The sequence below is a fragment of the Ammospiza caudacuta genome, chromosome 28 (genome assembly GCF_027887145.1).
Source record: "Ammospiza caudacuta isolate bAmmCau1 chromosome 28, bAmmCau1.pri, whole genome shotgun sequence".
NCBI classification, from domain to species: domain Eukaryota; kingdom Metazoa; phylum Chordata; class Aves; order Passeriformes; family Passerellidae; genus Ammospiza; species Ammospiza caudacuta.
This window is the reverse complement of record NC_080620.1, coordinates 3,368,005-3,384,065: the sequence shown is the minus strand read 5'-3', so window position 1 is coordinate 3,384,065 and position 16,061 is coordinate 3,368,005.

The following is a 16,061-nucleotide window of genomic DNA, read 5'->3' as shown; positions in this document are numbered from 1 at the left end:
CACAAAGAGAAGAAACATTCCAAAGGAGGTTAAAATTCAAGCTCTGAACACCTTCAGAGTACCCAACAGGAGCAGGATTAATTTTGAGAATACAACAGCCACAGAGGAATCACAAATTCCATTTGGTGAAGCCTTTCCCAGTGAGAGAAATGGAACTTGTCTTGAATTTCCATGGCTCAGCACTGCCAGGCTGGTGCAATTCCAGCCTGCTGCCCTTCAGCTCAAGGAGCAAAAATGGGATTTGGAAAAGCTGCACAATTGTGGGGGACACAGATCTGCTCCAGCACCTCTGGAAACCCCACCTGCCCTTTCCAGGCCCTTCCTTCCTTCAGGCTCTGCTCCAAACAGAAAAAAAAAAAATGGGAGTGGGGTGTTTCTAAAGGGATGGAATAATTTATTTGCACAACTCAGAGGTGAAATGATGAGGAAATCATGACACAGCCAATCGACCCAAACAAGAATCTGCAAAACCTGTTTATATTTTGAAGGGTTTATCCTCTTCTCTTCTCTTCTCTTCTCTTCTCTTCTCTTCTCTTCTCTTCTCTTCTCTTCTCTTCTCTTCTCTTCTCTTCTCTTCTCTTCTCTTCTCTTCTCTTCTCCACAGATTTCACTCTTAAAATGTTCATAAACACTCCTTAATTTAGAGCAGATGAGAGTGTAAATGGCATTTAAACTAAGAAAACCAGCTCAGAAAAGAATGGGTCACAATAATTCAGGTGGTTCAACCCTGTGACATTCACGTCAGGGTTATTTTGTGAATATGTGAACAGGCTGATGAGAGCAGGTTTTTCCCATCCTCTGAAGAATCCCACCTTGTGGGAATAAATCATTTTTGATTAATTGTTCCTCCACAGAACATTCCCAGCTCCCAGGACAGGAGCCTGGCAGGGCTCAGCCTTGCAGGGACAGACGTCACTCCCTCCAGAGATGTCCTGATCTGATAACTTCTGATACCGACTCCAGTGAGACCAGGCTAAATTTAGCTGTAGGTTTAATCCTCAAAGAGGCCCTGGGTGCCTGCTGGGAAAAGCAAATGTTTCAGTTGCTGTTTCAGCATTTCATGAGGATTGACAGGTTTCCCTTTTCCTGTTGCAGAGCCAAACTCGGTGCCTGCAGCTTTTCCATGGTGGCAGATCAGCTCCACAGATAGGGAAAGCTCCACAGGCCTTGTGTGTTTGTAATTTAAAACAAAAAGCAAAAAAAAAAAACAAAACAACAAACAAACCCAGGGGATCAATTTACACAGAGCATTAATAATTCCTCACAGTAAATGAAGTAACAAAAAGAGGAGGACAAAGGGAAGAATTTCAGAAAGGGCAAAGCCAGTGCAAGAGCACCAAGCCAGAGCAACCAGTGTTCTTGGTTTCCACTTTTCCTTTTGTCATTATGCCAATATTTACATTATTGCACGCTTTGTCCAAAGAATAAACGAATTATATAATGCAGCAAAGCAGAAAGACCCAGAGGATAAAGGTGGAAGTTACCTTGGCAGCCTCCTGAGCTCTACAGAAGTTTTTCCTTTTATCACTTGCCAGGTGATCAGCTGCCAAATGCCTGCTCCTTCCTGCAGCCTGTTCATGGTGCTTTAAGGGTGCAAAAAAAGCATTAAAAATTAGAGCTTGGTGTGTTTCAGCTTTTTCTGGCCCTTAGCTATGATTCTGTGTTTTATGGTTCTTGTGCTGTTCTTTGAAGGGTGTGAAAAACGCCAATCACTTGTTTTTAACATTTTAAAAGTTTGATAGTAGTAAAATGGTTAAAAAAATAGTAACACAACTAGAGTAATAACAATTTGGACAAATTGAATTAGGACAATATGAGACAATAAAAACAAAGAGTTACCGACAGTCCGGGTACCTTTTTCTGGGCAAAATAAGGACACAGTTCACAGACGATTAACCCTTAAAAACAACAGCCTGTTGCATATTCATACACCTCATACATGATGCATAAATTCCATTCAAACACAGGATTCTGTCTGGTCATCCTCAACTTCTTCCTCTGAATCCCAACAGCGCCTTCGAGGTGGGAAGAAGTTCGTTTCTTCTGATTAGAGAGCAATAAATTCTTTTTCTCTGAAAGATCTAGGTGTCCTGTGGCTGCTATCTCGCTGCAAGTCCTTTCTTTTAAACAAAGCATCTTACACAGCACAGTTTCTGTTTTAACAATTTTTATAGCCTAAAATTATATTTAACACAGTACAGAGAATTAATACAGCGCTACTTTCTAACACAACACATATAATATTCATTTGAATATTTGCGAAAAGCCAAACACAAAATACATGCATTTTTCACAGAGGGTGTAAATGGTTCCTGTGAGGATGCTAAGGAAGGTAAATCTGGGATGAAATAGCATTTTCTATGGCCTTAAATTTTTATTCTTTGTCCAAATAACGAGAAATCAGAATATACATCTATACAGGAGTTCCCAGAAAGGTCTCAAGGGGAGTTTGGATTTAGTGTGAGCTGCTTCCACCCAGGAATGTTGCCCGATTGATAAATGACACAAAACTCGGATAAGTTTTGTGGGTGCTTTATTAAGGGCCCGGGGAGCCGGTGGACTCACGTCCCAAGCCCGAGCCCCCAATTTCACATATGGGTGCTTCCCTTTTCACACATGCGATTCATAACAAGGTCTCCAAGAAACAGTTCCCCTTGCCTAGCCCTTGTGATACATTCCTTAGTTCACAAACAAAATCATAAATCTTCCGCTTATCTTATTCTAAGAGCATTGTATGCTGCCTCCAGACAGGTTAGCATTCTTACTTTCCTACACTAGTTTAAATATTTATTAAATCCCTAAGACTACCTGCTATGTTAGACACAAAACCCAACACACACTTTCAACGGCTACAAAACTGCTTTTAACAAACCAATTCACACACAACTCATAACTAAACTATAATTAAACATTTTGCTAAATTTCATTTCTTTTCCAACAGGAAAACAGGACACAGACAGGACACAGACAGGACACGACTCAGAGCAGAGAAATCCCACTGTTGATACCAAACGCTCTGCACAGTGTGTGGATATTTTCCTCTTTAGGATGCTCTCAGCATTGCCCCCAAGGCATCTGGTTCACCCTGCGGAAACGCCAATTAAAGGGGTTGGAATTTCATCAGGCCTGGTGAACACCCACAAAATCACCTGGCAGCTGAGGATTTCATCCTGCCCCGAGAGCATCAGGCTGTGAAGGAGCTGATGGGGGCTGGAGGCTCCGGGAGCAAGCAGAGAACGAGAAATCTCCTCTCCATCCTGCCCACGCCGCCGTCCCGAGTCACAGCTGCTCCTCGCTTCGCCTCTGCGGTGGCATCTGCCACAAAAAGATGTTGATCAACATCTGTTGAAGATCTGTGCGAAGATCAACACTCAGGAGCGCCTCGGAGTCTGGGCTGTCTTTCACACTTGCGCATTTGCATCTTTCACGCGTTATCCTCAGAAAAAAAAAAAAAAAAAAAAAAAAAGACGTTTATATTTCCTTATCTTATATTTCCTTATCTTATATTTCCTTATCTTATATTTCCTTATCTTATATTTCCTTATCTTATATTTCCTTATCTTATAATTCCTTATCTTATATTTCCTTATCTGCTTCCTCTGCTTGCCAAAAGCGAATCTGGGAGGGATTTTTTTTTTTTTTTTAATTTAAGGAGCTTGTGAATGTCAGGGAGGATCGGTGTGAGACAGAGATTCCATCTTAGCCTTAGGGTATAGGTAGGCTAATAGCCCTGGAATGCAGGAAAACAGGTCCGAGATGTTCGGAGGCTTCAACATTTTTATAGCCCGAGGAAATCCAGAATGTGCCCGGAAAAGATTTCCTCGTCTGATTTTGTTTGGTTTTGATTTGCAAATCACAGCGAACTCCCCCAAAACTCAGCACTCCACACTGCTGCTGCCCCGTGATCCCAGCTGTGAACACTGTGCGTTTGAGGATTGGCTTTTGGCAAAAATTAAATTAATATTATATGTGTTGTGTTAGAAAGTGATGCTGTATTAATTCTCTTAAGTAGTGTGGTAAATAGAGTTTAAAGTGATAAAAAATGTTAAAATAGAAACGATGCTATGTAAGATACTTCTTTTTTTTAAAGAAAGGACTCACACTGAGATAGCAGCCACAGGACACCTGAATCTTTCAGAGAAAGGGAATTTATTGCCCCATTATCAGGAGAAACGAACTTCTTCCCACCTCGCTCAGCCATGAAGATGCCATTAAGATTATGAGGAAGAATTGAAGATGACCGGACAGAATCCTGTGTTTGAATGGAATTTATGCATCATGCATGAGATGTATGAATATGCAACAGGTTACTGCTTTTTAAAGTTAATCCTCTGTTAATGTGTGTCCTTTTTCAGGCTTATTTTGCCCAGAAAGAGGTACCCAGACTGTCCCTAAGTCTTTGTTTCTATTGTCTCATATTGTCCTAATTCAAATTGTCCAAATTATTATTACTCTAATTGTATTACTATTTTTATAACCATTTTATTACTATTAAACTTTTAAAATTTTAAAAACAAGTGATTGGCGCATTTTTCACACCAGCCCTGGTGCTCCTCAGAGGAATCACAAGTTCCTGGCAGCTGCAGCATCCCTCAGGAAAGGGAATTTTCTTCTCTCCTTCTGATTTCTGTCTTGCTGGGCTCTTTGCTAGTGATTACATTTTTATTTTCTACATTTTCCCAATGGAGCTGGCAGCTCTTGGCATTCCCCAAAAAAAAGCTCTGCAGGCTTGGGGACCTCTGTGCCACTGATTTTCTTTGTGTGTGTGACAAGAAAATGACAATGGCAGGGGGATGCAGCAGGAGAAGCAGGGAAAGCAACCCAGATTTTGATGCCTTGAAATGCAGCCTAAAAATCCATTTTCAGAGCGCTGGTGTTGGCTTAAATTAGATTTAGAATAATGTAGGCTAAACCCCAATGTGGGCTCTGTGCTGTTTGTAAGGCTCCCTGCCCGTTTGATTTATGACAGATTAAGATGTTGGTTAATCTCCTCTTATTTGGGTAGATGACTGTGGAGATTAATCAAGTACTGTCTGCAAAAGGAGCCCATAAATGCAGATTACTAATTTTTCATTAATTATTCCTCTGTACGCCAGAGGGATCCAGCCAGGGATAGACAGCAGCCCCTGAAATCTCATTTCATGGGAGAACCAGGAAAAGCACAGCAGCTGATATTGGTTGTCTCTCACATGCTCAGTTCAGTTGCCTGAAAGAGGCAAAAATCCACAGAAATTATAGATTATTTTTTGGTTTTGGGATTTGTTATGTTAGGAAAATGAATCCACAAACAGCAGAGGTTTATGTCCAAAAAGGAGACAGAGGAGTCCTTTGACTTTATTCAAATAAAGGGAGAGGCCATGGGGCATTCCAATGGGATGTCTCCAATTTTTGGAGGATGCAGCCTCCTTTTTATCCCAATTTCCTTCTCTCTTTCCCCATTTCTGAGGTACTGGAGAGGTTCAGACTTCCTGATACTCTTTATACCAAAGATTTCCCTCTAACGTATAACCCTCCCTTTTAATTTTTAATTCTTACAGAATTTAGGGGTTTTGCTTCTCCATTGTTTCTTTCATCTTTCAATGTCTAATTTAATTTCATCAGCAAACCTAAAGTTTATTTGTAAAAGCAAATGTCTCTTTTTCCATTCATCAATCAGTGGAATCCTTCCCATTGTTTCTTTTATCTCCCAGTGCTGGTTTTATCTACCAGCAGCCCCACAGCTTGTTTGGAAAGACAAATCTGCAATTCCTCTCAATCAGAAGTTCCCTTTTTATCCTGTTTTTTTTTTTTTTTTTGTCCTTTTTGTGAAAAATGCGTATTTTATGATTGACTTTTTGCAAATATTAAACTGAATATTATATGTTAGAAAGTGATGTTGTGTTAATTCTCTTAACTAGTGTGGTAAATATAGTTTTGGGTTATAACAAAATGTTAAAATAGAAACTATGCTATGTAAGATACTTTTTTTAAAGAAAGGAATTGCAGCGAGATAGCAGCCACAGGACACCTAGATCTTTCAGAGAAAGAGAATTTATTGCCCCATTATCAGGAGAAACGAACTTCTTCCCACCTTGCTCACCTATGAAGATTCAGAGGAAGAAGTTGACGCTGCCCAGACAGAATCCTGTGTTTGAATGGAATTTATGCATCATGTATGAGCTGTATGAATATGCAACAGGCTGTTGTTTCTAAGGGTTAATCCTCTGTTAACTGTGTCCTTTTTCAGGCTTATTTTGCCCAGAAAGAGGTACCCAGACTGTCCATAACTCTTTGTTCTTATTGTCTCATATTATCCTAATCCAAATTGTCGACATTATTATTACTCTAATTACATTGCTATTTTTATAACCATCTTATTATCATTAAACTTTAAAAATTAAAAAAAAATAAATTATTGGCGGTTATTTTTTTCATTTTGGATCCTTCATTTGCATGAAGGTTTAAGGCTCCTGATTGGCCCATTACAGTTCTGTCCTGGGTGGTGCACTTTAATTAGGTCTATTACGATACACTGAATTCCTTATTTTTTATAACTACTCTTTCCCAAAATCCTGGACAACACAAGCTGCACTCCCATCCAGCCCTGGAATAGCAAGAAGTGTTTGTGCAGAACTTCTCCTCTTGGACAATGCCCAAACATTTCCCATTTCCTCTGCCCACTGGGACGCAGTTGCCAGACTGAGCTCCTAAAGTGGCAACTGGCAGTGGGCAGCAGTGACTCAGATTTTCGGGAATTACAAAACTCAGCTTCTCCCTGGTGGAAATCATTCCCTCAGACTCCATTTTAAATAAGAAAGGCTCTGAGTTGCATAAAAGTGCCTCCCAAGGAGGTGTTCACACGGGTCTTAGGATGAGGGAAGAGAGAAGGATCTGACTCCATGTTTCAGAAGGTTTGATTTATAATTTTATTATATATAAATATAATATATTATATAATATATATAATATATCATTATGCATATTAGATATAATATATTACATATGTATTATATATTATATATAATATATTATATATATTATGTATTATATATTATATATTATACATTATATGTTATATATTATATATTATAATATATAATATATCATTATATATAATACATTGTATATATTTTATATTTTATATAATTATATATTATTTATTATGTAATATGTAATATGTATTTATTATATATTGTATTATACATAATATAATATATATTATACAATATACAATATACAATATAATATATATAATATATAATATATAATATATAATAAATAATATATAATATATAATAAATAATATATATTATATAATATATTATATATTATATATTATATATTATATATTATATATTATATATTATATATTATATATTATATATTATATGTTATATTATATAGGATATATATAATATATAATATAGGATATAAGATATATATAATATATGATATAGGATATAGGATATAGGATATATTAAATATTATATAAATTTTAAAATTATCTTAAAATATTTTCTATATTATGATATATATTATATTAAAAGTTATATTAAATCTACTCTTTTATTATATTTATTAGATTAAAAAGTTAAATATATGAATATTTAGTATATTCTTCTATACTAAAAGAATAGAAGAAAAGATTTCATCAGAAGGCTAGCTAAGCTAAGAATAGCAAAAGAAAGAATGAATAACAAAAGCTTCTGTCCCAGACAGAGAGTCCAAGCCAGCTGACTGTGATTGGCCATTAATTAGAAACAACCACATGAGCCAATCACAGACCCACCTGTTGCATTCCACAGCAGCAGATAATCAATGTTTGCATTTTGTTCCTGAGGTCTCTCAGCTTCTCAGGAGGAAAAATGAGTTTTCATAAAATGTGTCAGTGACAGGAAGCCCAGCAGGATCTCCTGCAGGGAGGTGAAGCTGCTCTTTGGGCAGGGAGGGCTCAGCCCAGTTTTTGCAGTTTCTCTTTGCAGAGTCGTTGGAGCTGCAGCCTCTGGAAGGAATCCAGGAGAACTGCAGAGGAGCTGAAATTTAAGGTTGAACTCGGTGATTTTGGAGATCTTTTCCAACCTTAATGATTCTAAGATTGGTCAGCGTGTAAGGACACAGCGCTGAGTTTTATGTACAACACCTTTCAAGGTGTGTTGGACCTCAGCCATTTTTGGGATGAAGGATGTAACACGTGATCCGATTTTCACTAAAACACAATAAACTAAACCCCCTGTCTCTCACTGCAAGGTCTGGAATTCCTGTGGGCTGGCGTGTAAAGCGACCCAAGAATTTCCTTTAACTCCTGCAGTGTTGCTGAGAGCTGATGAATTATTGCAGGGCTTTGTGCTGAGCCTGGTCCCTGTGGGACAGCAGGACAGACACAATTCCCACCCCAGGGAGCTCTTTCCTCTCTGGCTGGCACAGGCCCCACCAGGGATCAGCCCAGTCCCAAAGAAAGCTGAGACAGAGCCATTCCCCTTCCTAATTTTAGCACTCCCTCTTGTACCGCTTTAGCACATGATTGGGTATGACCATGAAAGTTTACATAATTCTGGGGAGAAATTATACCAGCTCTGAAGTAATTTTAATCTCATATTAAACACAACACACCTTTATATTTGTTGTATAAAAATATAATTTATTTATATTCCGTTTATTTGGGAAATTCTCTTTATTTATATTTAAAAATACAGATGTACTTATTTTCCCTTTAGTTAGGAAATTACCGTTAATTATATAAAAACACAGATTTATTTATATTACCTTTATTTGGGAAATTCCCTTTATTTATAAAAATATTACAGATTTATTTATATTCCCTTCATTTGGGAATTCCCCTTTATTTATATAAAAATACAGATTTATTTATATTCCCTTTCTTTAGGAGATTCCCTGTATTTATATAAAATATATTTATATAGTTATATTGACATTTATTTATATATGTATTCCCTTTATTTATATATATTCTAAATATTTATATTTACAATATTTAAATATATATAACAATAAATAAGAATATATTGAATATATTCATATTAAAATACAAATTTATTTATATTCCCTTTATTTGGGAAATTCCCCTTATTTATATTAAAAATATAGATTTATTTATATTCCCTTTATTTAAGGGATCCCCTTTATTTATATAAAAATATATTTATATTTATATTTATATTTATTTTATATATATTCCCTTTATTTATATATTATAATATATTCTGTATTATATTTCTAGATATCGATATAATATTTCTATAATATATTTCTATATTACAATATATTCTATATTATATTTCTATATTATTCTATATTCTATATAGAATATATAGTAATATATGAATGTCATATATTTATATATTATTATATATTTTTAAATTTTGCATGTATGAAAAGTATCCATGACCATAATCTTGTGTATCAGTGAACAGCCTGCTGGATGAGGGCTCTCATGCATGAATGTGCTCAATTTATTTCTATTTGCTTTGTCTTCTTAATTTATCTGAATTTTCCCCAGCTGGCCGTTTGATTTAATTCAGTGAATGCATCACTTAAAAGGTGCCACGCAGATTTTTCTGGAAAAGTGGGAATCTCTCTTGAAAAAGGCACAGCAGGGGAAGCAGTGGAGGAATTTCAGCCTCCACTGGGTATGAAAAGCTTCCCTGGGAGCAGAGTTGCCTTTTATTAGGGCTGTTTCTCACTGCTGAGCTGGCCAGCAGCAAAGTGTGGGGGTTTGATTTGAAATCAGCTGCAGGCTTTGCTGCAGCAAGGTGTAAGAAATGTGGTTTTCTGGATCAATGCTGCTGTGCTGTGTTCTGTAACCAAGCAATCCCAAATGGCTCAATCCAGAGTTTTCATGTTCTTTTTTTAATCATAGAATCCCGGATTGGTTTGGGTTGGGAGGGACCTTAAAACTCATCCAAGGTGTGGGAACCCAGGACATGCCCTGGCTGTCCTGAACTGCCAATTCCCTGCCAGGGGGCTCAGAGACCCTGGCACAGAGCCCAAAACACCCGTGGGTTTGATTATTACCAACCTTGAAGATCAGCAAGCCACAACAATTTAAGTAGAATAATAGTGAAGTTATCACAGGGTGGAAAAGTAGATTTTGGGGTTTTTGCTATGGGGGTTCAGGGGGCAATATGGAGGGAACTGGGCATGTCCAGCCTTTCTCCTTCTTCTTCTTGGCCTCCATCTTCTGCTGCGATGTTGGCACAAGTTGGGAATGGCAAATATCAATAATGGCCAGAGCAACAAGCTCCAGTGGTGTCAGAATTCAGGACATCCCTGTGGCTGTCCTGGATGGCCAAGATCCCTGCCAGGGGGCTCAGAGACCCTGGCACAGAGCCCAAGACACCTGTGGGTTTGATTATGACCCCTGTAGCAAGTTACCAACCTTACAGGAAGATCTGCAAGCCACAACAGTTTAAGCAGAATATTAGTGAAGTTATCACGGGGTGAAAAAGTAGATTTTGGGGTTTTTGGTATGGGGGTTCAGGGGGCAAGATGGAGGAATCTGGGCATGTCCAGCCTTTCTCCTTCTTGGCCTCATCTTCTGCTGTGATGGTGGCACTTACAGATTGGTTTAGAGTAGAAGCTCACTGTCTAACATAGGTGATAGGTATTGGGAAGGAGTTGTAAACATTGTCCAGGTAGTTTTTAGTTGTGGTTTTGTGAGGGTCCCCAGGATGAGGTGAGAGATGAGAATTGACTCCAAGTTCTCAGAAGGCTGATTATCCTATTCTATTCTATTCTATTCTATTCTATTCTATTCTATTCTATTCTATTCTATTCTATTCTATTCTATTCCTAGACTAAAGAAAGAGAAAGGAGACATCAGAAGGCTTAAACAAGAATGAATAATAAAAACTTGTGACTGACCAGAGTCCCAGCACAGCTGGACTGGGATTGATCATTAATTAAAAACAATTCACATGCTGGGTAAACAATTTTTCAAATCCCATTCCAGAGGAGCAAAACATGGAGAAGCTGAGGCTTCTCATTTTGCCAAGAGAGGAAATCCTGGTGAAGGGACTTTCATAAAATGTCATGGTGACACTCATGGATTTTCCATCTCCTCAGAAGTCAAATACTGCTGTACCAATTTTCTAGAACCTTTGAATAAAATGTATTTGTATGATTGAGTTGTCTGGATTTCAAGGCTGAGGTGGCTTGATTGAGGTGGTTCATCACCTTCAAACACCTGGACATGAGGGTTATAGAATCTTTTCATTTCTCTATTCAACTGGAAAAAAATACCATGTATAAATTGCACTGGATATACTTCAGGGGTAATTTAATCCTAATTAGACTAATTTGCACAGAATGTCTACCATAAAAGAGGCTATTAAAACATGAGGGATCATTCTGTGGCAGTGTATAGGCTTGAAATGTTGCATCTGCAGTCATGAGGTTCCTCGTCCTGAAAGACCAAGCTGTTTAGTGGGTCATCCATGGTCCAAAATCCCCAGGTTTTTCACAGAAAAAATCCTTAGCAAGAGATTTTTAATATTTCAGTTTCTTGCAGAGTTCTGGCAATTAGAGTTGCATGTCCTTGTTCACATTGGAATGGGATTATCTTTAAGGTCTCTTCCAACCCAAGCCATTCTGTGATTCCCTGATGTTCAGACTCATCTAAATATCCAACTTAATTTTCCCCATATCCCTGTTTTTACATTAGTGGCGACTCCACACTGCTGAGGTTTGCTCAGTAACCAGGGAAAAACCACAAATCCCCCTTGCAGAGAAGCAGAAATGGAAATGCCATAGCAACCAGCAGGGACAGAGCAGGGTGGCACTGCAGGCTGGCACCAGCTCCCTGCTTCTGTCTGCAACCCTCTGCTCACTCCTAAACCCTGAGAGCTCCCCAGCCCTGCTCAGTGCACTTTGGTGACAGCCATGAAGAGAAACCTTCATGATTTCTCATCATCTTCATGATTTCTCACGAAATAATCTTCATGATTTCTCATTTTCTTCATGATCTCTCTCCAGCTCATTTCACTTTGCACACCACAGAAACGCAGCTCTGGCTGCTTGCATGGGCTCACCAGAGCCAGGTCCTAAAAGGTTTTTCTGTCTCTGCCCTCTCAGGGATGAGGATAATCCACACAGAAATGTTGGCCAGGCTTCTTGCCTTGGTGCTTTCCTACCTGGAGCTCTTGGGGCAGCTGCTGCAGGGTCTGTCCCTACCCCGTGCTGATCCCACTCTGTGGATTTCTCAGGGTTGTGTGTAGGATCCCACTTATCCTCAAAGGTAGGATCATTCCTGGGGCAGAAACAGCCCAAAAATATTTCTAATTATCCACCTGTTATGAATGGTGGATAATTAACCCCATAAACACAATAAACAGGAAGGAAGAATTTTTTTGTGTTGTTCTGAGGAAGAACAGACAATCCTGTGCCCCTCATCCACAGGAAGGTGATGTAGGGATTGTTCTTTGGGATGCAAATACTGGATAATAAACCTGGCTCTGCCAGAAATCAAATTCCAGATGTGCAGACTGTGATCCATGGCAGCAGAAGCAGCACAGCTTCCTTTTTCAAACCCTTCCACACACCTCAGCTATCACATAAAAGAGGGGCTCACAAAATGAGGGATTTTTCTCTGCAAGAAACACAAAAATAAATTTGGAGGAGAAAAGCCCTCTCCTCAAAGCTAGGATCATTCCTGGGGCAGATACAGCCCAAAAATATTTCTAATTACCCATCTGTTATGAATGAGATGCAAGAAACACAATAAACAGGAAGGAAGAATTGATTGTGTTCATCTGAGGAACACAGACACCAGTCAAGCACATGGCAACCAAGGGGCAGGAGCAGCAGTTTGCCACAGCACAGGATGATTTAGTCCTTGCAGATCCACAGGTCCACCCACACCACCAGATCCCTGATTTCCTTGGAAATCACAGTCCCTGTGCCCCTCATCCACAGGAAGGTGATGTGAGGATGCAAATCCTGGATAATAAACCTGGCTGTGCCAGAAATCAAATTCCAGATGTGCAGTCTGCCATCCATGGCAGCAAAAACAGCACAACCCTTCGCACACCTCACCTCAGCTATCAAATAAGAAAGGGGCTCAGAAAATGAGGGATTTTCTCTGCAAGAAACACAAAAATAAATTAGGAGGAGAAAAGCCCTGTTTGTGTAGGACCCAGCTTGCAGACAAAGGCAGGAGGAAGGTGCTGTGCCTTTGTGCTGGCCATGCCCCGGCCCCATTGGCAGCTGCTCCCACAAATGAGGGGAAAGTGGGTCACTCAGTCGTCAGGACAACAGCAGCACACACTGACCTAGATATGGCTGCAGGAACCTGATGGTGCTCCTGGCACAGACCTCGGGCTTCACACAGGACCCGGGGAAACACAGCACAGAAACAAGCTCAAAAATGTCATTTTCCTCTCCCTCCTCTCTGGCACTTGGTGCCATCCAAGTGAAACCCCCCTGGGATGGTTTCTCTACAGGATCCTGCTCCAGCAGAGCCACCCCTGGCACTGCAGGAGGGCTGCAGCCACAATTCCAATGGGACTGCTGCCAACACAGGGTGTCAGGTTGGGTTCTGACTATGTCAGTGTTGGTTTAGTTTATCTTTTCATTTTCTTCCCTATTAAAGAATTGTTATTCCTGCTCCCATATTTTTGCCTGAGAGCCCCTTAATTTAAAATTTATAGCAATTTGGAGGGAGGGGGTGTGGTGGTGTTCACAGGGGTCTCAGGATGAGGGAAGAGATGAGAATCATGACTCCGTTTCAGAAGACTGATTTATTACTTTATGATATATATTAACAGAAAATGAAGTATTAAAATTATACTAAAGAACAGAAGGATTTCATCAGAAGGCTAGAAAAGGAATGACAATAAAATCTCGTGACTTCTCACACCCTCAACACAGGTGGCTGTCAGTGGTCATCAAGTAAAGACAATTCACATGCTGGGTAAACAATTCTCCAAAGCAGCAAAACATGGGGAAGCTGAAGCTTCTCAGGAGAAAAGATCCTGATGAAAGGATTTTTCAGAAAATATGCCCGTGACAAGGGGGTTTACCTTTTCCATTTCAGGGGAGGCTCCTGCCCTCCTTAGCAGAAACCTGACTTTCCAAAGCAAGGCAGTCCCCCAGAGGGATTCAGTCCTTCAGGGGATGCCTTTGGAAGGTCACAGAGCTCCTGCCTGGCAGCAGCAGCCAGTGGAGCCCAGGGTCCCCTGGAGCTCTGTCAGCAGCAACCTGAGCTGAGCTATTCTGAGGCACCAGGAGCTGAGTGTCAATGGTTAATGGACATCCAGCCCCCAGGGTTCCCAAGAGAACACCCAAATCCTGACTAACTGACAGGCACAAGCTTTTCCCAGCACCCAGGGCTGCTTTGGGAGCAGCCTTACAGCTGGATTCACCATCCAGGTGCTGGTGCTGAGAAATCTGCTCTGACAGAAAACAAAACTCACGGGAGTTATTAATCTGCAGCTGGTTCTGCTCATGTCACCACATGGCATGACCAGGGAAGAAGATGAGACTTCTCAAGTTAATAACACTAATAGAAAAAGAAATTTGGCCAGTTCAGGAGAATCCTGGAGGAAAAAAGAAAAAAAAATGCTGATTTTCTTTCACTTGACAACACAAGGATATCTCTGAGCTACTCCTTTCCACAGATGGAATAAAGGATTTTACTCTGTCTTACCAGGCTCTTCCCTGCACAGCTATGAGTGCTTCATAACATAAGAAGGTTCACCCCACCACCCTTTCATCATCACTCCTGTAAAAATCTGTATTTATTACCTCTATTCTTAAGCACAGAATAACCACTGAAAACTCTAAAATATCTCCACTTCAACCTATTATTTACCAGCACAACAATCTAATGCCATTTTCAGCCCACATCTCTCCTGAAAGGCCTTTGCAGTGCCTGCTTCTCCAAAGATTATAAATAGTTGTAAGCTGGGTCAACGAATCAATCCATCACAGTCTGGGATGCGGAAAGCAGTAACTGTGAAAGAAAAGGTCTGTATTAATTTAATCCTTCCTGTATGAAGGGGAATGGGTCACAGGGCAGCAGTTTGTGAACAGAACAGGGGATGGAATATCAAATCCAGAGGCAGAAAATCATTCTGGATTCAAATACCAGCAGCAAGTTTAAAGGCAATGCAAGAAAGGCTTCCGCACTTCTCTATGATGCAAATCATGGGTAATGCTTTAAGGAAAAACAAACCACATGGCTTATTTTATCCCCTCTCCTCCTTGCTCTTCACATCACTCAGTTTTACTGAGTTCAAATTGCCTGCTGACAGGGATCGCTGGGGAAGTGACATATTTTAAGCTCACATTTATCCTGATTTATCCTGCTACCCTCAAAACAACCCTTGAGCTCAGGGCACACCAGTGAGGGGCTCCCCGGGCTCCCCAAAACCCCCTCGTGATTCTCCCAAACCCCCTCATGGCCCTTCCAACCCCGGTTGCTCCACAACCCCGGCTCTTCCAGCCCCTGGGGCTCCCCCAGCCCTCATTCCTCAAGCTCCCCTCAGGCCCCACCAGCCCTCCCGGGCTCCTCCAGCCCCGTCTGAACCCCTCCAACACCCCCCGGCTCCCTCAGCCCCGCAGCATCAGACGCGGTTCCTCCAGCCCTGGCAGTTCCAGTTCTCAGCCGGCGGCTCCTGAAGACTCCGTGGGATCCTGCAGCCCCCTCAGGCTCCCGCAGCCCCCAGGGCTCCTCCGCGGGCGTTGTTCCCCCTCAGCCCCGCCGCAGCCCCGAGCCCCGCGGGCGCTGCTCCCCCTCAGCCCCGGGCTCCTCCGCGGGCGTTGATTTCCCCCCCCCCAGCCCCGCCGCGGTCCCGCCGCTCCCTCAGGCGCTCCCTGAGGCGCCGCTCCCGCCCCGGCGCTCGAACGGCCGGAAGCCGCACTGGGGGCGTGGTCTCTCACAAATGAGGGCGTGGCCTGCTGGACAGGGGCGTGGCTACACAGTGTGGGCGGTAAGGAGGTGTGGTTTATCAGGGGGCGTGGCCAATCAGAGGGCGGAGACGCGGAGGGGGCGTGGTCTGTGCCGTGCGCGCTGACGCAGCGGCCGCGCGCGCCGCCGGGGCCGCGCTCGCCCGCCCGAACCCAAC